We start from the raw sequence: 25,188 nt of genomic DNA on the forward strand, positions 1-25,188 counted from the left end.
TGCTAACCATGGAGAGGTACAGTCGCACACATTCCCTGTGCAGCTTCTCATGGACTCAGTCAGCACCTTGGACTGGCCACTGGCCTTGTGTTTTGCCCCCTGCCTGTGCAGCATCTCGTGGACTCAGTCAGCACCTTGGACTGGCCACTGGCCTTGTGTTTTGCCCCCTACCTGTGCAGCTTCTCATGGACTCAGTCAGCACCTTGGACTGGCCACTGGCCTTGTGTTTTGCCCCCTGCCTGTGCAGCTTCTCATGGATTTGGTCTGCATTTTGTCCTGCCCACTGGCCTTGTTGTTCACTGCTGTGTGCCCCCTGCCTGTGCAGCTTCTCATGGACTCAGTCTGCACTTTGTCCTGTCCACTGGCCTTGTCATTCGCTGTTGTGTGCCCCTTGCCTGTGCAGCTTCTCATGGACTCAGTCAGCACCTTGGACTGGCCACAGGTCTTGTGTTTTGCCCCTTGCCTGTGTAGCTTCTCATGGACTCAGTCTGCACTTTGTCCTGCCCACTGGCCTTGTCGTTCACTGCTGTGAGCCCCCTGCCTATGCAGCTTCTCATGGACATACTCTGCATTGTGTGCCTTGCTCTTCTCTTGTCATGGTGCCTATCTGTGCGATATGTGAATAAAGACAGTTGTTCCTGTTGTCTATTTTGTCAGTGTCCTTACTGAATAAAGTTATTTTGCTGTGTGTATATGGTTTACTGTGCCACATGCTCTGCGTGCCACTTCAACATGGTCAATGTTTGGACTCACTTACTAATCAGTTTTCTGGGGGTGACGGGGTCTTCAGTTCTTCCTGAACCAGATACTTGTGGGGGCAATGGTGTAATTTTACAATGTGCTGCAGTTGTCATTTACTTGATTAGTTCATGTTGGCTATATTGTACACATGTCAGGTTGGGGGGCACTGCCAGCACAGAGTGGGTTTCTGCACACAATTTTGCAGGCAGGCTGTCCAGGATCATCAATTATGTGTGTTCTTCCTGTATGTGTGCCCAGGGTGTATGTGTTTGGTCATCTTGTGATGGCCAGTCATCCTAGTCCCATGGCTTACTTTCCATGTGCGCTCTTGGAAGGTCAGGTGGTGTGCGGTGTGAAGGGGGTGAGTTTGTGGGGAGAGTTGATGTGTGCATCCCCCTGCAATGTGAACTACACATGTGTGACCCAGGAGTTGTATGCCTGTTGTTTTGATAGTTCAGCCCTGTGGATGTGGTTGTATGCACATATGTGAGTTGTATGTAGTGCACTGTACAGTGAGTTGGTGTGTCCTTGCAGTTCTGTCTGACTCCTACTTGTTGTTTGTGTCACTTGTGAGTATGCAGAGTGTGTGACTGGTGAGTCAGTGTTGTGTTTTGTTGCACATCCATGTGTCTGGTGGCTGTTTGTGGGGACTGTGCAGACCTGCTGTTCAAAACTGCCATTGTGTTTGTGTTTTCTCATGCCTTGCTGTCAGATGGTGCCTTCTTGCCTCCAGTCTGGAATGTTGTGTGTGTTGTCATGCCATCCCCTATCTGTGCTTCAGATGCCTACCCATTGTGGGTCTGCGCTCCCTCTCTTTGTGTATGGTACACTCCTGTCATGTCCCCTACTGGCATGCAGTACACTTCACTTTGGTGTTAGCTGTCCCCTTGGTTTGCATGTGTGTGTGCGCCTCCCCATCACTTAATTTGTGCCACTGTACTTTGTGGTGCAGTTCTTTGTCCAGGGTCAATGTGTCACTCAGGGCATTTCCCCAATGGGTTGTATATGATGTGCTGGTGCTGTTTGGCAGTCATGGTTGCTCCTATGCAGTCCAACTGTGTGTGCTGCCCAGTCCTTCGCTCAAGTTGTTTCCACCTTTGTGTCCCAGACTTGTGCATCTGTTGGTGTTGTGTTGGATGTATGTGTATTGTCTGTGTTATTGCTTCACTTCCTGGGTGTGCTGTTGTCTTTGTGCTGTGCTGTATGGTGCTGTGTGGGTTGCTGTTCTGACACTGAGGGCTGTGTGTGGCTGGCATGCCTGGTGTGCACACACTGCTTGTTGTGCATGCAGTGCTGTGTGTGTCTGTTGCCTTGTCATTGCCTGGTGTGCATCCCCTGACGTCCTGCTGTGTTTGCTGTGTGATTTTTGTGCCTGTGCATCTGTTGTTTGTTTGATGTGGCTGTGTTTTTCTGTGATGGTGCACTTCTTGTGTGTGTTATGGTATGTTGTCTGTGCATGGTTCCTGAGTGATGATGTTGTGCCCTCCTGTTGTGTCTGTGCTCCCATTGCCTTTCCACAGTTTAGCTGCACATGGCATGTCTGTTCTTGTTGTGGTCCTCTGTGTGTTTCTGTTGGCTAATGTGTTTGCGTGTTGTCCAGACATTTGTTGTGGCATCCCTGTGTGTGTGTGATGTTTGCGGCTACTCCCAGGGTGTATGATTGTTTGTGTGTGTGTTAACTGGCACGTATTGCCAGCCTTCATTGTGTTTGGCACTGGTGTTGTGTGCTGCTGGTGTGAGGGGGGTAAATGTGTGGATTCCTACTGTTGTTTGTCAGTCATGGTGTGTGTCAATGGTCCCTGTCAGTAGTGCTGCTGGTGTACTCCTGAGAAGTAGTTGTATAGATGTGTGGCTGTTCACAGTTTGACTTCAGGGCCTTCCTTTCATCTTTGTGCCTCTACATGGTTTGCCTTGCTGTCTCCCTGTGTTGTTGCACTGTGATGTCTGTGGTTTGTCCTCACTGCCTGTACCAGCCATGTGTGATTTGATGGTGTGAGGATGTTTTTCTCTGTTCCTTGTCTTGCATGTGATGTACACATGCTTGTTGTTTGTCTCCTTAGCCTTCCATTTGTGTGCATCCCACTTTGGTTTTCCTATTTGTTGTGCTCCATTGCTGTTGGCATGTGGGGTGTGTATGTGTCTGTGTGTCAGTCTGTGGTATGTATGTGTGACTAAGCAGGCTGTGTGTCCATTTGGATGTTTGTTCCTTGTATGTGTTCATTTGGTGCTTGTCCTCATTTTAGTTTCCCTGAGTGTGGTGTTGTGGTGGTGTGTGTGTTTCCCTGGTCCTGTGCTACTGTGTTGTATGTTCCTGTGCAGCCACTCCTGCAGTGTCTGTCTACATGATTGTTTGTTGTGTGGTGCCGGGTGTGTATTGACCTGGCTTGTTTTTGTGCATGGGGTGCACAGGTGGGGCACATGGCATGTGCCTTCATGGGGTGTGCTAGTGTGTGGTGGGAGGTGGTGTGGCCCTGTGGTCTTTGTGCCCTGCCCATTGCTGCATGGTGGCGGTAGCTGTGTGTCCAGGATGCAGAGGGGTGACTTGGTGGCAAGTGGGTGATGTGTGGGTGCCCCCTTGTGGATGTGTCCCTGTCCCCACCAGGGTGTCTGATGTGGATTTGGACTCTGTGTCAGCCCATGTGTTGTGTGTTGTGTTATTGCGTACCTGTGATGGCGTAGGCGGCTGTCCATGAGTTCCTGGTGATGTAGCAGGTACAGCACCGGAAAGACGTGTAGAGCGGGGTCCATGGCGGTCGTGACCGGGTGGTGTGGACCGGGACTCTGGTTTCGCGCTCCACTGTTGTGCTTCCGCCGTCTTTTATTGGGCGATTTCTCCGCTGTGGTGCGTCTGCTTGTTTGGGGCATCCTAATTTGTGCAGTGGGGCGGACGTCATTCCGCACGGCAGAGAGTCTCCATTGGCTACCACCGCCGCGGTGGCAGGCGCACTTTGATGGCGGTGCGCATCGCACCAAGGCGGTCGAGAAATGGGCTATGTTTGGCCATATTAATATGGCGGGCGTGAGGACTGCTGCTCACGGGCCAAAAAAATGCATTTTTTCGCACCGCCGGCACCGCGGTGGTGCCACCGCCCGACAGCCTAATGGACCCCATAGTTTTTGTTAATATCAAAATTAGTAATATCATTTGCAAAAATATCATTGTTAATAATATCGATGTTTATATTAGTGTTATATTTTTTGTATATATTGTATATGTATGTGCTCCACATTTTTTGTTATATTTTGTATTTTAAAAAAAAATATGTATTACATTTTAAGAAGTTGTAACTTATTTAAAAGTAAATTTTGTGTTTTAGTACCGTAGCAGGTTGTGGGTTTATAGGGGAATAGGGTGGGAAGTAATTTAATTATAATAAATAATTATTAAATTTTATTTTTTGGTATTGATAATTCATGTATTGTTACTTTATTGTTAATTGGTAATTCCATTTTTATTAATTGATTAATGGATAATTATATTAATTGTGTTCATTTTTTTGGGAGCGGGTTGTGGATTTATACGGGAATAGGGTTGGAAGTAAATTAATTATAAAAAATTAATTATGAATTGTTATTGTTTGGTATGATAATCAATTTATTGTTTATTAATTATTAATTGGTAATTCATTTTTAATAATTGATTTATTGATACATATATTAATTGTGTTAATTTAATTTGGGATCGGCTTGTGTGCTTACAGGGGAATAGGGTATGAAGTAATTTATTATAATTAAGTAATTATTAATATTTATTTGTATTAATAATTAATTTATAGTTAATTAATTAATAATTGGTCATTAATTTTTATTAATTGTTTATTATATTAATTGTGTTAATTTATTTTAGGATTGGGTTGTGGGTTTATAGGGGAATAGGGTGGGAAGTAATTTAATGTATTTATAATTAATTGTTAATTAATTATTAATTTGTTATTTAATAAAAAAATATTTAATTATAATCATGTTAAATTCAACCCTCTGCTATCCAACACTTTCCCTACAGTTATACTCTCTGGAGTAGGAATAGTAATTTTTACCCCTACGGTATCCTACACTTTCCCTACAGTTGCACTCTCTGGAGTTGGAATAGTAATTTTTACCCCTACGCTATCCAACACTTTCCCTACTGTTGCACTCTCTGGAGTGGGAATAGTAATTTTTACCAATACGCTATCCAACACTTTCCCTACTGTTGCACTCTCTGGAGTGGGAATGGTATTTGTTACCACTTTGCTATCCAACACATGTTCTTCTGTTGCACTCTCTGGAGTTGGAATAGTAATTTTACCCCTACGCTATCCAACACTTTCCCTACAGTTATACTCTCTGGAGTAGGAATAGTAATTTTTACCCCTACGGTATCCTACACTTTCCCTACAGTTGCACTCTCTGGAGTTGGAATAGTAATTTTTACCCCTACGCTATCCAACACTTTCCCTACTGTTGCACTCTGGAGTGGGAATAGTAATTTTTACCAATACGCTATCCAACACTTTCCCTACTGTTGCACTCTCTGGAGTGGGAATGGTATTTGTTACCACTTTGCTATCCAACACATGTTCTTCTGTTGCACTCTCTGGAGTTGGAATAGTAATTTTAACCCTTACGCTATCCAACACTTTCCCTACTGTTGCACTCTCTGGAGTGGGAATAGTGATTTTTACTCCTACGCTATCCAACCCTTCCCTACTGTTACATTCTCTGGAGTGGGAATAGTAATTTTTACCCCTACGCTATCCAACACTTTCCTACTGCTGCACTCTCTAGAGTGGGAATAGTAATATTAACCCTTACGCTATCCAACACTTTTCCTACTGTTGCACTCATTGGAGTGGGAATAGTAATTTTTACCCCTACGCTATCCAATACTTTCCCTCCTGTTGCTCTCACTGGAGTGGGAATAGTAATTTTTACCCCTACGTTATCCAACATTTTCCCTACTGTTGCACTCTCTGGAATGGGAATAGTAATTTTTACCCCTACTCTATCCATCATTTTCTGTACTGTTGCACTCACTGGAGTGGGAATAGTAATTTTTACCCCAACGCTATCCATACTTTCCCTAGTGTTGCACTCTCTGGAGTTGGAATAGTAATTTTATTCCCTTCGCTATCCAATATTTTCTCTACTGTTTTAGTTAATGTAGTGTATAATTGATTTTGAAAAGATTACAAATATTTTAATTTTTTAATTTGTAATATATATTATTTATATTTTTATTATTGTTGTATGTGTATATATGTATTTATAATGTATTTAAAAAAAATAACAATTTACAAGTTATTAAAATAATAGTATTAGGTAAGTATATATATTATATTTTATATGTATATGTTTCATTTATTTTTACATTATATGTATTAGTTATCATTTTTAAACATTTAAAAAAATAACTATGTTTCTTTTAAATATTCGTATTATTTACTTTATTTTACATTATTTTTTAACATAAAAACACGATATTTTTAACAACGATATTTGTGACAACATTATTTTTGGGGGATATTTTTGTACTTACCATGATGTAGATAGGATGTCGATATTCTTGACTTCGATATTTTTGTCATGAGATTTTTGTACCTCGATATTGTGGTAGTCGATATTTTGTCAGTGATTCGTCTAAGTGCCGAGATATACCTATGGCATGAGTTGTTGTGCTATATTAAGTGAAAATAACATAACAAACATACCACATCATCCTGTGTGAGTTCATAAATGTATGATCATTCTATAAGAGGTATGTCTGTTTCTACCAGGGCTGTTTTACTTTTGTATGTTAATGTCTGTTTACAGAGGGCATACAATATTTTAGTAACTCCTCTCACTTCCTCTTCAGTAAGTAAGCCATCTGAGTAGTAGCTATTCCATAAGTTTGAGACAACCATGTGATGTACTTCCTGCTTCTACAACATGACTGTTACTTATTCTGTCTGTTAGGAAAGTTTGCTCTGCTGCTGCTCATGTGGTCAGGGGCATAGCTTCTATTGGGATAGCAGGGGCAGGTTCACCAGGGCCCAGAGTCCGGAGGCGCCCACTGAAACCTGATTGTTGCTGTATTTCACAGTTCAAACAGTGGCCAGGGGGCCATTTCTTTCCTTTTACTAGCACAAGCTTCTATTGGTGTAGCAGGGGCAGGTTCACCATGCCCTACAGCATGTTGTACCTTTTTGTGTTGTGAAGATCGATATTAGACTTTCTACTATAGAAAAGTCAAAATGATACGCATTGCCTACTTGTTTTACTGCATTATGTGAATAAAAGAGTGAAGCCTCACAAAATTGGGAACCGAATTTACTTTTCATTTTAGTTGTGAAACAAGCAGGTTTCAATTTGACTAGATGACTTTATAAACATTAAAAACACATCCTACAAGAGTCTTAGGGGCATATCAGCAACAGCCGGTGATAATTATCGCTACGCGCTAGGATGATTATCGCCGGCTAGCATGGATTTTCATTGCTGAGATAGCGTGCTATTAGCAACGCTTATCTCAAAAGCGATACAAATCCTAGCGCTAACTGCCTAACGTGAGATTATCACTGGAAACCCAGCGTTAATCTCACGAAATGCGGCGTTAGCTTGTTGATAGGGACTCACAAACTTAGCCATAATATCCACCTTCCATAGGATATCATGGCTAAGTCAGTCCTGAAGCAGGCGTAAGGAAAGTAGCGATAACAGGGGTTATCGCTACTTTTCTTGCCACTATGCTTCATAGCGTGGGGCTTGACGATAGGAGAAATGTCACTTATCGACATTTCTCCTGTCATGTCAGGTCAGGAACGCCCACTTTGCATGTCATTAGAGATGCAAGGCTGGGCATTAAGAATAGGTGCGCTAATGCAAAGTTTCACGCGTTAGCGTGACCTTGCTAATTTGGCGATAAAATTATCGCCGCTTTTCGGCCGAAAACGACCGCAAAAGCGGGAATAATTTTCTATCGCTGCCTTGTAAATATGCCCCTTAATGACTTGACCAAACACCATTGACCACTTCTGTCATTGTAGTCAAATGAACTTGGCATACTGGGGTTTTGAATCTATAATGACTGTGTTTAAACTACAAGCCCACAATGCAATATGCTGTTGGATGAAAAGCGAGGGACGGTTGATGCTATTATGAGCAGAGCCACTGGAATTATGCAGCAGTGATTAACAACATTAAGAACAAGGAAACAGAATTTATCTATGTGGCATAATGTGGCACAATTTGTAGAAGTATTACTCTTTTATTTTTTCATTTTAGTAACAGTTAAAAGTATATGGCTAAAGGTGTGCCAGTGCAGCAGTCAGCAACTGGAACGTGACTGATTAAACTCTTTAAAGAATGTGCCACTGCTCAGAAATACATGTAGCCCTTTTTGTTTAATATCATTTGAGCAAGAAACAAAATTTCTCTTTTGGAGACATTTTAAATTATGTAGCAGATGTAGTGTAAAGCAGACATAAGAAAAATCCATGATTTTGGGGAAAACTGGGGCCACGGAAACACATAGTTCTAGTGACCCTATTTGTATGTCACAGTTGTTAAATGAAAATAAAATAAGATTGTGCTCCTAACTTTCAGCCACTGTTCTAAGCGTTATATAAATTCAATAGCTGCCTTTCTTTCTTGTGGGCACTCAAAAGTTAAGCAGTCCAGTGCGTGAGAAGGGAGCGATAGAGCATCCCACTGCTAATGGGCTAACATTACCACCCTTTGGATAAACTAATGAGATATTTAGCAGCAGGTAAAGACACTCTGGGGCTGATTCCGATTCCGGACGCAAAACGAACTGACCTACACAGACCCGGAACGGAGACAGACCGACATGGACTGGTGCCGTACGACCCATGCAGTACGATGCAACGCATGTGAATTACAACTGACACATACGAAATACAAGCCGTACGACCGAGCCGTGGGGAAAATAGTGAACCGGCCGGAAAACCGACTGACATGATCCCGGAATGAACCCGACCGACACGTACCCGCGATGTCCAACCCGCGCAGTACGATGCAATGCGTGTAAAACCAGACCGACTCGCACTGAGCCCATGCCGCATGACAGACACGCACAGAAAACCGGGCCCACAAGTAATAGAGATCTCAGCGACCGATGCGTATGAAATACAGAAGATAGGCAGCGTGAACGAGGCAGAGAATCCCGCACAAGCCAACATCAGGGTCCGTCTCGGTCAGAAGAACGTCTCCTTCATGCCTAGAAAACACAAAGGAAGAAAGACAAAAAAAGGACCAAACAAGCAATGACAAAGCCAATAAATATATTTTTTTAAATCTGGGACAAAGACACACCCACAATTCCACCTATATAAAGGACATCAATCACTACCATGATCCTTTCCAAATAGGAGACACAGTCAGCAGGCAAACACCATCACACAGCAACCACAGACACACTCACAACTCACCCATCACACAACTCACACACCATCAGCACCTCACCAAAAGCAGTCACACATACAGCTAGCTAAACCAACACTAACCCACCCTCACTTGCACCCTCACACACACATCACTCACCACCACCACCCATCACCATGCCCCCAAAGAAGAATCCAAAGTACACAGATAGTGAGTTAGAAGTGCTAGTAGACAAGATCATCAGAGTAGAGCCACATTTGTATGGTACATTGGTCCAAAGGACCCCCATGTCACAGAAAACAAAGATGTGGGCGAGGATTGTGGACAAGGTGAACGCACAAGCACCAACGTTGCGCACAAAGGACGATATCCAGAACAGGTGGTATGACGTGCGCAGGAGGGTCAAGAAACTCATCTAGAAAGATCACGCCTTGAGTCAACGAACCGGCGGTGGCCGTCCAGCCAAACCAGTCTACTTAAGGACCTGGGAGGAGAAGGTGCGGGACATCCTACCACCAGAGAACGTCCATGGTCTAACAGACATACCAGAGCCTGGTGAGTACTGTAGGAGAGTAGGATCTGCCTCTGATGTTGCCCCACTTTTTTTCTGATGTTAACACTGGTTTCTGGCTATAGTCTGGCTGGGACCCTGCTAATCAGGGCCCCAGCCTCTCTGTTCTCTCTAAACAAAATGGAGTGCATATTAGGTGCACTAGTGATTGGATACTGTGGCCCCTTGTGAGCCCCTAGTATATGGTACCTTAGGTACCAAGGGCATAGGTACTTCACAGGCCTACCAGGGGCTTAAGCATGTATTATGCCACCCCTGGAAAGCAGACTAAATCTGACACCACAGGCCTGCTACTGAAGCCTGGGTGAGGTAGTGTTAGCACTCCTCACTGAGATATAGGTTCCCTATATATCTACCTGGACACACATATAAACCTATCAGTCACCCCTAAGGCAAGCCATATCAATCCTGAGGGCAGGGTGCTTGGTTTCCATGTGAGGTGGTGCCTTTGCCTGAGCAGGGCCCCTCCGCAGCTCTCAGAATCCATTCTCTGGGGCTGTTTGTGAATGCGGTCAAACCATATACTCTTAAGTGCATTATAACCTTGCGGTTAATGCTAACTGTGGAATGGCTGCACCAAAACATGTTGTGTTTGGTGTCAAACGCTTTGGAATCATACCCCCACACCAGTAACTGGTGTGGGAGTATGATCCCACCCTTCTAGAGGGATAGACATGTACCCACTGTGGAAACACGGTAGAATCCTGAAGAGCCGTGGCATCACAAAATGGATGCCACCAGTCACAGACACTGGGTTGCCCTCCTGCTGCTGACCGAAACTCGCAGTGGAGGAGGCCCAACAATAGGCATCCTGTCACAGGGAGGTGTAACCACCTCCCAGACAGGGTTTAGTGTATTGGGGCTGGGTGGGTGCACTCCTAGAGTGCTTTGAAGTCCTCCACTGGGGAAGCAGTAGGCTCCTCTGTGCATACACTAGTTCAAACCGACTCAGAGGCTACCTGCCCCTGCTCTAGCCTGAAACTGGACAAAGGGAAGTGGGTGTAGCCACCCACTCCCCTGAACCTCCCATAGGTGGGGTCATAGAGCTAGTCCCTCCCTTCCTTGCAGTATAAGTTAGGGAACCCTTGCCATTGCAAACTAGATATCCCTGGACGATGCTCTGAAGAAGAATCCTGGACCTTCGATGTTCCACTACCTCTGGAAGACTGAAGAATCTCCCTTGGAGTCAAGGAGTGACTCCCTTGCTTGGCAGGCACCCAATCTTGCAATCAACGGTCGCAAACATTCCCGCTGCCGCCGGAGTTCGAAGTCCCTGCATCCTAGGAAGAGGATTTCCTGAATTCTCCAAGACCATCGTGAGTCCCCAGCGACGCTGCGGCAAGTGGACCCCACGAGTGACGAGGAACTGCAATCCCTGGATACAGTGCACTATTTTCGAGTGCAACCCCTTCACAACATTCTACGAACTTGTGCCTTGGACCACGTGTGGTCCAAGCCTCCAGCAGGATTTCCACTGAAGATCAGAGGCCTACCCCATCCCGAGTGACCGTGGGCTCCTGTTGAGTGAATCCTCCCGAGGCGTCTTCGCGATCCCTTGCCGGTTGGCCTGTGGTTCCCCAGAAGACTTTTCTACAATTCTAAAGGGCTCCCCTGGTTGCACCAGGCCTGCCCTGACTTACCCTTGCTGGGTGAGACCCTCAGACCTTGCTGGTCTGCACCGCTGACTTTTTACACTTTCCACGAGACTTGCTGATGCCAAGGCTTGTTGGCTCCAATCTGATCGCCGACACCGCAGTAAGCTGTAGACTTTGTGGGACACACCGAATCCAGTGCCTGGTTGTCATCGACACCTCCTGCACCTCGTGGCTGAAGAGTCAAGACACCTGTGAATCACCTGAAATCACCCGACGACTGTGGGCATCCATCTCCCTTGCCCCGGGTCACTGCCAAGTGACTTTGAACACTGTCCCCCTTTCAGGTCTTCCTTCTTCTGAATCCAGCCTTGGATTCCACCGGACACTTCTCCCGTCTTCACAAGCAGCAAGTCTTCTTTGGATCCCATTGAAAACGACGCCGCGACCCGACACCAAAAGACACCTATGCACCCGGCTTCCCTGGGTGAGGTAACTCCAGCACTACAGTGCTCCTGTGGGTGTTTGCTCTAGAACTACTTACCCTGTAAGTGACTTGCTTGTACACTCTACCGAAGTATCCTTAAACTCTGAATTTCCAATCGCGACTTGCTCCATTGAAGTCAATTGGGATCCGCGGCTGTGTTCTCACACTGCATGCGTCTCCCGTGGGTCCTTTACTTACCTGCCTTGGGTGGATTAGTGAGGCCCCAGCACTTCTGAAGGCCCTAGGCCTTGTCCCTTCTCAAGTCGTTATTCTTAAGTCTCTTTTTTAGTATATGGTCTGGTACGCCCCTAGGGCCCCAGCCATATTTGTGCTTAACTTGTTGTGAAATGTTGATTTGTGCATATGTTCCTGACTTCTAATCTCATAAAGAGATTAGCAGAGAGTTGTTAGTAATAAATACATATATATGTTATATATATACCTGTGTGGTGTCCTTTCATTTAGTAATTCAAGAGATTATAAGGTAAAACAAGCTGCTTTACATTCCTCTAAAGACTTAGCCTGAAGGTTGCTCTCCACAGCTATCACTAGGATAGCTTTCTTTAAAAGGTTGTCTTAAACTTATCTACCATAAGAGTCGAGTTGTACTGGTGCAAGGTGGCCACTTTAACTATTGACCAGCATATACCAGGCCAACTTCTCACAAGTACACAAACAACATATCCAATATTGTGTGGCAAGGAGACAGTGAACCGATGCACCGCAAGCAAAGCCACAGTAACCAATAGATAATCATCCCAAGATGTGTATGCTAGTCAGACAAACACAATACCTGCCATCTCATAGTGACTTGGAACTGTGTCAGGACATGTGCCAACCTACAAACAAATAGAGCAAGGCAGTGGCACAAAGCCAAATAAACACGGCCAGACAGTTTGCCACCACAAACACACTACCTCACAGTGCAGCTGACTGACAGGAAGGAATAGTGGGGATGCAGGTGAAGTGAGTGTAGCCAAAAGCATGATGGGGTTTGTAGTCACAGATAATGCTCCCCCTCCAAATTGGCCCATCAAGACCTCTCTGAAACATGCCCACATCACAGGGAGTGGAAAATGACTGATAAGATGGCTGACACTGGGTCCTGCTGTGGGGAGCACAAGGCCCTGGTAGGGCTTGTGTGCAAATCAGAAGCAGGACACCATTGACTGACATCCTGAACGGCAACTTGCACGCCCTCCAATGGAAGCACATTTCATGGTGGGATATCTGGCCGGGTGGGAAGGAGGGCTGACAGCTCTGACCATACTTACCAGCATGTGGAGACACACACACCCCTCAACACAAACTCCACACAACTCACCGTGTAGAATGCATTGACCCACACCTCAGTGAAATATCAGCAAAAGATACACCGTACTGGGTGCTGCTGTGTGAAGCACAGGGGCTCTCTTTGGACTTGTAGCCAAACAAACACCAGGATTTCACAGTCAGCCATCTTGCCATTGCTGTCACACTCCCTCACAGGGAAGCAGAGTCAAGAGGGAGGAAGTATGGGCATGCTGGGAAGGGGGGTGTAGCCAAGAGCATGATGGGAGTTTCAGTCACAGACAATCCCCACCCACCCACATGGCCCAGCAAGCTCACACTGAAACATGCTTGCTCCACAGGGAGTGGGAAGGGACTGTCAAGATGTCTGACACTGGGCTCTGTTGTCGGGAGCACAAGGCCATGCTGGGAACTGGGCACCAACAAACACCAGGACTTCACAGTCAGCCATCTTGCCATTGCTGTCACACCCCCTCACAAGGAAGCAGAGTCAAGAGGGAGGAAGTATGGGCATGCTGGGAAGGAGGGTGTAGCCAAGAGCATGATGGGAGTTGCAGTCACAGACAATCCCCACCCACCCACATGGCCCAGCAAGCTCACACTGAAAGATGCTCGCCCCACAGGGAGTGGGAAGGGACTGACAAGATGTCTGACACTGGGCCTGAGAAATGATGTGGCTGACAATCACACATATGCACTGACCAAACAAATCCTGGTCGCACACACAGCCATTGCAACCATATGTTCAAAATCATTGTCTGGGGATGCAGTGTCCAGGGGTGTCCCTTGGCCGGACAGGGGAGGTGTGTCTTGCAGATGACAAATGTGGAGAGCCATATATATGGTACATTGTACAAAACACACAGGAACTCACATATACATCATTCACACGGGACATCTGTCAGTGAATGGAATGGACGCACCAATATAGCCGACACAATAGCATGGTCTCATTCACACTCGGTGCTGTTGTGAGCTGCATTCCACCCCTACATCGTGCTGAAACATAGGCATACTTCACACAACACACCACTCACTGACATAGACACTGTAGACACAAGGTCAAACCTGGACTGCATTGGAGGAGACATACTACTCAAAGCAGCCAAACTGCAACACACACACTCACTGTCATGAACATTGAAAAGCTAGAGTGCTACTTTGCCCACTCCATGTCAACATGGGGAACATTAACAAGTCCAATCACATATGCACATACAAAACTCAGCACCAGACTCATTAACAATGGTAACATCATCACTTGTATGAAATGAGATGGGAACTAGGAAGACTGGAAGAAAACACTTCCTCCAAAGAGATCACAGGCATACCGGACTGTGACCAGGTCGTACCAATACACCAATGTGGCAGACAAACACTAGCAAACTCCGCTACCACACATTCCCCAATAGTACAACATATCCCCAGTGGAATATTACGTATGTCCTTGTTAAAGCTCACATGTGTACAAGGATGACACACCTGTGTCAGAAACGTGATGTCCCTTGAGTAATAATGGCCATGTACAGACAAATCTATCCATGAGCTGGGCATACACATACTTCGACATGCACATTGAAACGTTTCTTCATGGCTGGGCAATGTGCAACAACAATATCAGTCTCTGACTGTGACAAGCCGGAAAAAAGCAGTGTACAGGCAGGCATTCGTTCGTACAGTAGATTTGTGAACCATTGATGCCTGTAGAAACATAACTTTCATTGTGTGTCTCTTCCACACACAGGTGGTGCTGGGGACACAGCAACAAATGAAGAGGATTCCCAGTCCCAGACTCTGGTGTACACTGAGCTCTCTGGTTTGACTCTGTCTCTGTCCTCTTCGGATGACGACGAACAACCTGGCCCCTCCGGTGTGAGTCATCATGCAGCACCAGCAGCATCAACATCTGCACCCCCTGTACCCACGCCTCCAGCATCTGGAAACAGACAGGGCACCCCCGCCAACACGGACAGACCAAGGCCACTGAACACCCACAGCACAGGGACATAGGACCCCCCGGAAGCTACAGGCAACAGGGCCTCTAAACCTGTTCTGGACAATGTTCTTTTTGCGCAACTCGTTCACCTTGTCCAATCGCACACAACTCGCCCACATGACATGGATGGTTCATGTTGGTCCAATGTAGCAGATGACTGTGGACTTTACTCTGGACATTTCATCTACCAACACTTCCAACTCTACTGTGAACTTTGGATTCAAAAGCCAATGTACAGCACCCACCATCCTGTGCACTTTCCCCACACATGTTCAAAAATAAACTCACCAGTACACCATACTTGCCTCTGTTGTGTTTCCAACTTGTCATGTGTCATGGAGATGTCGATCTGCTAAACAACACAGTGCATGCCAAATACTACAACAATGTGACCACCGTCAGGTGAGTCATGGTGATGTGACACATGTGAGGGAGACACACCACTATGGCAACACAACACATACTCACCATGGCCATGTTACTCATCCCACACAATGATGTTGACCTGAAACACATAGGTATGCATAGACACAGCACCTAGCCACAGTCAGTGGTAACAAGTCCACAGGTGAGGTAAGCAAATGTCACTCAGATGTGTGAAGACAGACAATGCACCTAACAAAGCATAGCATAGGTTCATTAAACATCAGCAACATGTTTATTCAAAAATAGTTGCAAGGCAATTGTACGTTACGATGGACACACGGTCACAGAGTGTCTGAGAATTGAAGTCCAGGGGTGTGTGGCACATCACTTGATGGCAATTGACTACTCCCACATTGGTGTTGGATTCTGGGTGTTGGGCGTCAATGTTGACCAAACAACAGGCAAAGTACCCTGGGAAGGACAGACACAAGACACAGTCAAAAGCACAGCACAACAGGAGAGAAATGCAATACACATGCACAAAACATATCACAAGAAACCAACACAGAAATAAGTTAGCAGTACTACACTATTGTGGAGTACACACCACCTGAATGGACACATCACTGCATGCATCCAGTCAAGTGGCACACAGACACACTCAGACAGCAGCAGAGCAGCCACAACATATTCCAGGCTAACTCCATACACTGACATAACAACCCTGTAAACTCACATTCAGGTGAAGAAGTTGTTGATGAGCTGTGAGCGGACGTCACCCTCATCTTCATCATCACTGGCATCGTGGCCCAGGCCGGGATCCTCCACAGGTGGCGGAGGGCGGTCATCGTCATCCTGGATGAGAGGCACCTTCTTCCGCACTGTCATGTTGTGTAGCATGCAGCATGAAAGGATAATTTTGCACACCTTTACAGGCTCATATGGGGGGCCTCTCCGGTCTTGTCCAGGCAGCGAAAGCGGCTTTTCAGGAGGCCAAATGTCCGCTCAATCACCCTCCTGCTCTGACCATGTGCCTCATTGTAGCGCATCTTGGCTGGTGTCGCAGGATTCCTGGGGGGTGTCAGCAACCACGGCATGTTGGGGTACCCGGAGTAACCTACACACACAAAAATGAACAATTAGCTGGGTTTTGTAGGAGTGCGGAATACAACATTGCCAAACACACACAATGGCATCCAGTCAGTACACACCGACAAGCCAAGCATCCTGATCTGGCATCTGTGACATCAGCGTTGCAATGCGACTACTCCTCATTATGTAGGCATTGTGCGCAGAACCAGGGAACCGTGCACGCACATGTGTGATACACATGTTCCAGTATGCCTGCTCATGTGCCTGTGGTGGTATCAGGGCCACATGTGTACCATCAATAGATCTGATGACGTTCGGCATCTTCCGCAGTATATAAAAGGCATCCTTTATTTCAGGGAGTTTAGCTGGGCTAGGGAACTTGATGTACAGGTCAAGGAAATGCAACATCCCCTCCAAGACATCGCGTAGCACACGACTAAACATAGTTTGCGACATTCCACCTGCTGTAGCCACAGTGTACTGGAAGGTACCGGTAGCAAAGAAGTGCAGGGCTGCCATCACCTTCACCTCTGGGGTCAGTGCTGTAGCGTATGTTCGGCCAGGTAGCAGATGTGGCACCAACTGCTCCGCCAACTCCTCAATCAGTGGCCTGGTGAAGCGGTACCCTCAGATGCAGTCGCGTTCCTGCATGGTTCCAAGGTCTGGGAACGGTCAATGGATAGCTGATGCCCTGCAGAACAGAGATGCACAAAGGAAGATTGTCGGTTCATCCACCCATGTGGCCATGACCAGGCTCAATATCACATGATACATCTTGACATTACACAATGTACTGAGGTGTGTGCTGATGGGCATGGACACAAACGTCACCTACATGCCCATCACCTCACATCTCAATTCCACATGTCCACATAAGTCCCATGTAGTGCAATGGACAATCATTGGGCTGTGTCACCCTACCTATGTACTGCTGTGACGTTACAAACACACACCACAGTGACAAGTGAGACCTGATGTCTCCCAGGCATCACAGATCTTTGCCATGCCGATACCCAGGGTCCCTGTATTGCCACATCAACACTGGCCTGACATGGCATATCATGTACACGCCACAAGGCAAGCGTGAGGCCCACAGGTAGTGGCCTCTCTTGTCTCTGCAGGCCCTACATGTACGTCTCTTAGACACACACACACACCATCAAGGTTGCTGCACATACCACATGGATGTGGAGACTGTCTCCCACTGGGCACATTTGATCATCCACTTCTGAGACACAACATGCACACAGACTGTGGGTGCACATCAGAATTGCGGCTACAGGTCTCACTGTGACGTACATGCCATCACCCCCAGGACTCAGGGTGTATGTGACATGTCCTAAACATATCCAACATGAAACTGTGTCCATGACTCATGCCCATTACTGTACAGTTGCACATCACAGTGGTAATGTTCACAACACACAAAGGATTATGCTCCCATGAACACGTGCAGAGCCTGGGAGTGGCTGAACAAAAGTGCCCCACAACAAATCAAATGTTGTCCCCCCCAACACTCAGGGAATGCAGCCTTACATGCCATGAGACACTGTGTGGCCAAAGCTGTAGTGTGGTAGGTGTGCACATGTGTCCCTGGCAAGTAATTGTGTGTCTTGAAGCCGTCAAATAGCCACTCCATTGAGGTCCGACGCGGGTGACAATGCGTACGCATTGCAAGGTGCATGACCGAGCCGTGCGTACACTTTGACATTGACTGCAATGAGGTCCGACGCGGGTGACAATGCGTACGCATTGCACGGTTCATGACCGAGCCGTGCGTACGCTTTGCCATTGACTGCAATGAGGTCCGACGCGGGTGACTATCATGCATGAACGTCGGGCAGGCATGTTCCGAGACAGGCGTACGCCTTGGCCATTGGATTGTATGGAGACGGGTGCATGTGTATTTTCAAAATACGCGTTGTACAGTCAGTTGACCAATCCGTGCACACCCATTGGCTCTGGACTGTCATGGACACGGATGCGGATTCAAAACTTGTACGAGTTGTGCGCTGGAAATTCAGTTGGATGCCTACTACAATGTTGCAAGTCCTAGGGTTTCATGAAGGTGAAGATTTGAACGATGTGGAAGACGTGTACGAGTCGTACATTTCCATGGATTGGCCAGATTCATAGAATGCAACCGTGATGGACCTATCACTGGGGACACATGGCACAGAGTCTGCCTCTGCAGCACAGATATAAGGCTGGCTGGCCCCCAGGGAGCTCCCTTGCCTGCACTACATGCTACCGGACCACCTCCCTGCTACCACTGCTGCTGTCTCTGCAATCCTCTGGTTCCTGCTATGGCACGTACTCTGAAGAGGGCCCCAGCCGTCACTGAGGAGGAGAAAAAGGCCCTGCTGGATGGTCTCCTTCCACAGTACAGCAAGCTGTATGGGAAACCAGGGGAGCAGGTGAGTATGCCGTCCACTGCCTTCCTAATTATGCATGTTGTCTGGCTAGCAGTACTAGCAATGTGAACACCAGTGGCAAGCATTCTCACTGAGTACTTTCATCCCCAAAGTGTGTATGAACATGTAATGAACAGGTGTTCTGCTGCTAAAGTGCATTTGTGCAAGCTTAAACTTCCTAGTCATTGTTAACATGTCAGACATGCAGGGCATTTGTCCTTTTCCATGGGTGCACTACCTGTGTCACTCATATCGCTTTGTGATGACTATATGTATATCCAACTGTGTGCAGCACAAATATGGGGCTTGTGTGTTAATGGACTTTTAACTTTGTCATCCTCACAGGTTGATGCCCACCAGAAGCAGGAGATATGGCTGACCATCGCCCGGGCAGTTTGTTCGGTGGGGTCTACAAGCGCCGGATCCGCAACTGCCAGAAGAGGTGGCAGGACCTTCGGGGCTGGACCCGGACGATCGCAAGAGTCCAGCTGAAGCTGTCACCTCCTCGCAGGAGGGGCGGACACCGGACCCTGACCCCCCACATGCACAGGATCCTGGCGGTGGTCTTCCCGGACCTATATAGGCAGCTGAAGGCCAGACAGCAGCAAGGAGGGGGTAAGTCCATGCCTAATCTGTGTTCTATGTCTGACATGCTAATTGTAGTCTTTTGGCCTGGTCACACTTCCACATTACGTAGGTCTTGTAGTCCAATACTCATGTCCCTCAATTGTGTGATGCACCCTCCTCATCTGTTCCACAGGTGTGGCCCCTACAGTCTGTTGCTTGTGTCACTAGGGCACTGTGTCCCTGCAATCATCTATGCTTCAGCTTCCAGACAGCATCTGTTACCGTGACTCTGGTGTGTGTTTCATGGGTGGGTCAATTGTTTAGCCACTGCCTGGGATTTGACATGTGATCTGTGTTTGCCCTTGATATGTGTTCCAATTGCTGGTCTGACTCGCCACATGTGGCTGGGGTATTTCAAACAAACCCATGCAGCAGGGAAGTCCAATTTGTGGGCCTCAGGTATATGTATATCCAGTATGATCTAAAGGTAATATGGGAGGTACCCTTCTTTGGAAAAGGGATGAGTATATGGACTCAAAAAAACAAAAGTCCCCTTCTCCTGTTGATGTGATTAGGAAGAGATTATCTCCTCCTGGGCCTCTCTTTTCTCAACGTGAGAAAAAGGGACTAAGTGTGCGATAGAGTCTTATGTAGGCTACCAAATTTACAATAAAGTAATTCAATGCTTTGTAATTACATAGTCAAACGAAACAACTACACAGATGCAAAGGAATAAGATGTTTACCTATTTTATTAACCAGTACGTTCTTCATTATTCATCCATATCAGTTACAAACACTTTTCCATGTTATTTATTAAAAAAAAATATACAATACATATTAATAAAACAAAGATATTTTGAAAAAAGACTGTCAAAATATCTTTGTTTTATTAATATGTATTGTATAAGTATGTCACACTTGCTTAGCCACCTGACTACTGTCCAGGGCCAAACACTGTTTCACGTAGACCTAGGCAGTCATGCCTACTCAAGGGCATTTAGAAACACTCTGTTATCCCACTACTGTGTATCAACTTACAGGTTGTGCTTAGTGACATGTGCTTTCAGGTGTCTGCCTCTGTGTCATTATGGTGTGGCTTCCTGTTACGTACAACTGGGGTGTTAATGATTTTGAGGGTCAGCAGGACATCTGAGATGTGACTGTGAGAGACAAGAGCTGTGTGACATATAGGTGTGTGATCATTTGACATTTCACAATGGTGTATGCAACTGTGCACTTCAGGCAGCTGGGTTACATGCACAGCAGACTGTGATGTGCTAATGTACAGGGAGTTGTGTTTGCAGAGACTCATATGTCTGATTTGCATGATGTGAGGTCTTCTGGGTCCTGGATATGTTGTTTACAGGGGATGGGCAAGTGCACTTGTCATCTGCAGAGTGTGCTTTACCGTTGAGCTATGATTGTGACACAGTGCATACTGTTGTTGCCTGCCTGGATGCCCTGCCCCTGTGACAGGAAACAGTGTTGACTGACTTTCCAGGCATGCCAGTGCCATGGCATTTAACTTGCTATGAGTGATCCTGCATTTTGTCCAAGTGTGCTCCATGCACCCCAGTGTGGCATTGACTATCAGGACATGTGAACATCATAGTGTGTGCTGCTGGCATGCATCACAAGCATGTGAAATGAGTCTCTGCCCATCCCTTCATCCAGGTACCTGTACTGAGTCAGTGGCAAGAGATGTGCTGTGTGTATAGTGACATACTCCTACATGTTCACTTGCATATCCAACAAATGTGTGGGTGGTGCATGTCAGCACATTGGGGTATTAGCATCCAACATGCAACAGACATATGGGTGCAAGTCCAGGAGTAATATGTGTGCCATGGTTGATGTGAGAATGACGATTGGCTTATTCTAAACAGTGTTGGCACTTTGAGCAGTGTTCAGCTGATGATGCCAGGCCTTGCCCTATGATGTGATGCACTCACTTTGGTGTGTGCAGTCAGTGCAGGTGACTGATGTTGTTCTCTTTCTTCCTATTTCTATCCAGATACATCCACGGAACAGCTCCACGGACCAGGAGGGGCCACAGAGCCTGACTGGGACAGAAGGAGAGGAGTCGGGGGTACCCAGTGGCACGGAGGGCGAGTGGAGCCACACCGAGGAGTCCTCAGCACCAGCCACCCCAGCTGAGGGCCACAGCAGCTCTGAGGATGACTCCCTTGTGGAGGCAGGTGTCAGCAGCCACCAAACCAGCGCTAGTGAGGCTGTCCCCGCCACTGCCCCACCACCACCATCACCACCCTCCCATCGGCTCCCATTCCAGAGGTCCGTGGAGGCTCCCGTGTTCGGGAGCATGTCTCCTTTGTGCCAGGCACCGCAACCCCTGCCCGTGTCCCCTGCTGCCCTGAGTGAGGAGTCTGTGGACTTACTTAGACAGATCCATGTAGGGCAGACATCAATGCTGAGTGTCCTCCATGCACACACCAGTCTGTTGACCCAACTGGTGTCGTTCATGGAGGGCATTTTATCGGGCATGTCTGCCCTACAGAGGACCAATCAGTCTGTGGCCTCCTTCCTGACGGCAGCAGTGTCCCTCCTCCAACAGTCCCACACCCCTCCCACCCCTGCACCTCCCACGATTCCTAGCACCCTACCTGTCCCAAGCACACACACCTGCACATTCTCACAAAGCCACAGACACGGGCAGCACACAAACACCCAAACCAAGGTCTAGACATACACACAAGCAAGTGCAGGGGACTGATACCACACTCACAGGGGATGGTTTGCAGACACACACACAGTCATCCACAACCACTCCTCTGTCCTCCGAAACCTCTCCCTCCCAGCTCCCTTCCCTTGCCTCACCTGCTGCCCTGAGTGAGGAGTCTGTGGACTTACTTAGACAGATCCATGTAGGGCAGATATCAATGCTGAGGGTCCTCCATGCACACACCAGTCTGTTGACCCAACTGGTGTCGTTCATGGAGGGCATATTATCGGGCATGTCTGCCCTACAGAGGACCAATCAGTCTGTGGCCTCCTCCCTGACGGCAGCAGTGTCCCTCCTCCAACAGTCCCACACCCCTCCCACCCCTGCACCTCCCACGATTCCTAGCACCCTACCTGTCCCAAGCACACACACCTGCACATTCTCACAAAGCCACAGACACGGGCAGCACACAAACACCCAAACCAAGGTCTAGACGTACACACAAGCAAGTGCAGGGGACTGATACCACACTCACAGGGGATGGTTTGCAGACACACACACAGTCATCCACAACCACTCCTCTGTCCTCCGAAACCTCTCCCTCCCAGCTCCCTTCCCTTGCCTCACCTGCTGCCCTGAGTGAGGAGTCTGTGGACTTACTTAGACAGATCCATGTAGGGCAGATATCAATGCTGAGGGTCCTCCATGCACACACCAGTCTGTTGACCCAACTGGTGTCGTTCATGGAGGGCATATTATCGGGCATGTCTGCCCTACAGAGGACCAATCAGTCTGTGGCCTCCTCCCTGACGGCAGCAGTGTCCCTCCTCCAACAGTCCCACACCCCTCCCACCCCTGCACCACCCACGATTCCTAGCACCCTACCTGTCCCAAGCACACACACCTGCACATTCTCACAAAGCCACAGACACGGGCAGCACACAAACACCCAAACCAAGGTCTAGACGTACACACAAGCAAGTGCAGGGGACTGATACCACACTCACAGGGGATGGTTTGCAGACACACACACAGTCATCCACAACCACTCCTCTGTCCTCCGAAACCTCTCCCTCCCAGCTCCCTTCCCTTGCCTCACCTGCAACCCCATCTCCATAGAAGCTCTTCCTCTGTGACCTTGGCCCCATCCCCAACGACCCAGGAGATCCAGATTAAAAGGGGAAGAGGAAGTCCCCACACACAGAGGGGAGTGCCAATCACACCCAGACACCCTCCCCAGGCGCAGTCAGACTGAGGCCCCCACCCGCAAGTCCCCCCAGAGCCAGAAGAGCAAGACCCCACCCCTGCCCGCAGCTCCACGACGAAGTCTCCGTCTTCCATCCCCAAGGCCACCACTCCAGAGGTTCCCCTGCCACACCCTGCCCTGGCTTCCCCCACCCACAGATACACCATACCCAAAATGCTGAGGCCCTTTCCCCCTACTACTTGCTCCTACACACCTGGTCAGACGGTTAGTGCCACTGATGTGGTGACCGTGTCCCCCCTCTGTCCTGCCGACCTCACCTGCACCCCATTCCGCTCACATGGATTTAGGCACTGCAGTGGAGTCCACGACCACCCCGTCTGACTTGGGCACTGCAGTGGGGACCCAATCCACTCCATCTGACCTGCCCACTGCAGTTGTGCCGGCACACACCCCATCTGACTTGTGCCCCACAGTTGTGACTACACCCACCACTTCAGTCAGCTCCACTGCAGTTGCAAGTGACTTTCCTGCATCCACCACCCCTTCACTGCCTCCTTCTGCTGTGCCTAGATCCTGTCCCTGCGGTGCCTGGCCTGCCCCCATGTATGCCCCTCCGAGGGGATGTCCCCTGCCCTTAGCAGTGCAGGCAAGCAACGCGTGACAGTTGTCACTCAAGTTCACTCCTTGTCATTTGATAATGGACTGGCCATTGGCCTTTGTTTTGAACGGACGTTTACATTTTCATATGCTGAATAAAGCTTTTTTCTTTATCCTTGTGAACTTGATTTAGCTGTATATTAGGTTGATGATGTTTAGCATGACCTTGCACCTGTAATGATTGATTTCCAATGTTGAATAATGAGGTGTTGATGTGAGGTACTCCATGTGGTCCATGAGATATGTATCCTATTCTGGTCGGTATCCATGTCATCCTTTGCAGCTAACTGGGTGTATCATGATCAACAATTTGTGGACATCTCTGTGAACATTTCATTTGCATGGTCACATCTGTGGCTTGCACACATGCACATATGATGTGCCTCCCATTGTCCAATTTGTCTATTTCCCTGACTTTGAGTGCATCACCACTGGACCTACAGGTATGGGCATCATTGGTGTAGGAGCAACTGGGTCCTCTGTGCAACTTGCTGTACATATGTGTTGAGTATGTGCAGATGACTTAAGGGATACTCCCGTACCCAGGCTGTTGTGACCAGAGACTTCATTGTGTGGTAACTGATGGCTGAATGACCAAGTGTTCAGCTGACATGACTGAGACGTGCTGTGACTATGTTTGGCACAGTTGGGCTCACACAGGAGTTGGGTCCCCTCAAGTAAGTGTGTTGTTCCGTGACTTAGCCTGGGCCCATGGTGTGTGTTGTGTGAACATTTGTGTGTGTGTCCACATCCCTTTTCATACACAGGCAGTGTTCCCTTGATATATTCCTTTTGTTTATGCTTGCTGAGTGGTACTGTGTTCATCTCACAACTTTGCCATGGGCTATCGGATGTGTGGGTGCATGACACACTACTGTTAATTGGTGTTTCATCATTGGGATTTGTCAGTTCTGAGTTGTGATGATGTTGTCAGACACAGATGGGACACAGTCAGGGGTTCCCAAGGCACTTGTTTATTCGCAATATCATGTAGTTGTCCCTAGGTGATGCCTTTCAGTGATTGAGACATGTGTATGTGTGTGTGACTGCTCCCACTTGTCCGGTTCAGGGCTGCAATGTTTGCAGGTGTCAGCATGTGTGCCTTGTGGTTCTCCTTGGTTTCTGCATTGTCCTGGGACTGTGGCAGGTATTCTGAAGGTTA

This window comes from Triturus cristatus, chromosome 1_2 (genome assembly GCF_964204655.1).
Source record: "Triturus cristatus chromosome 1_2, aTriCri1.1, whole genome shotgun sequence".
Classification (NCBI taxonomy): Eukaryota; Metazoa; Chordata; class Amphibia; order Caudata; family Salamandridae; genus Triturus; species Triturus cristatus.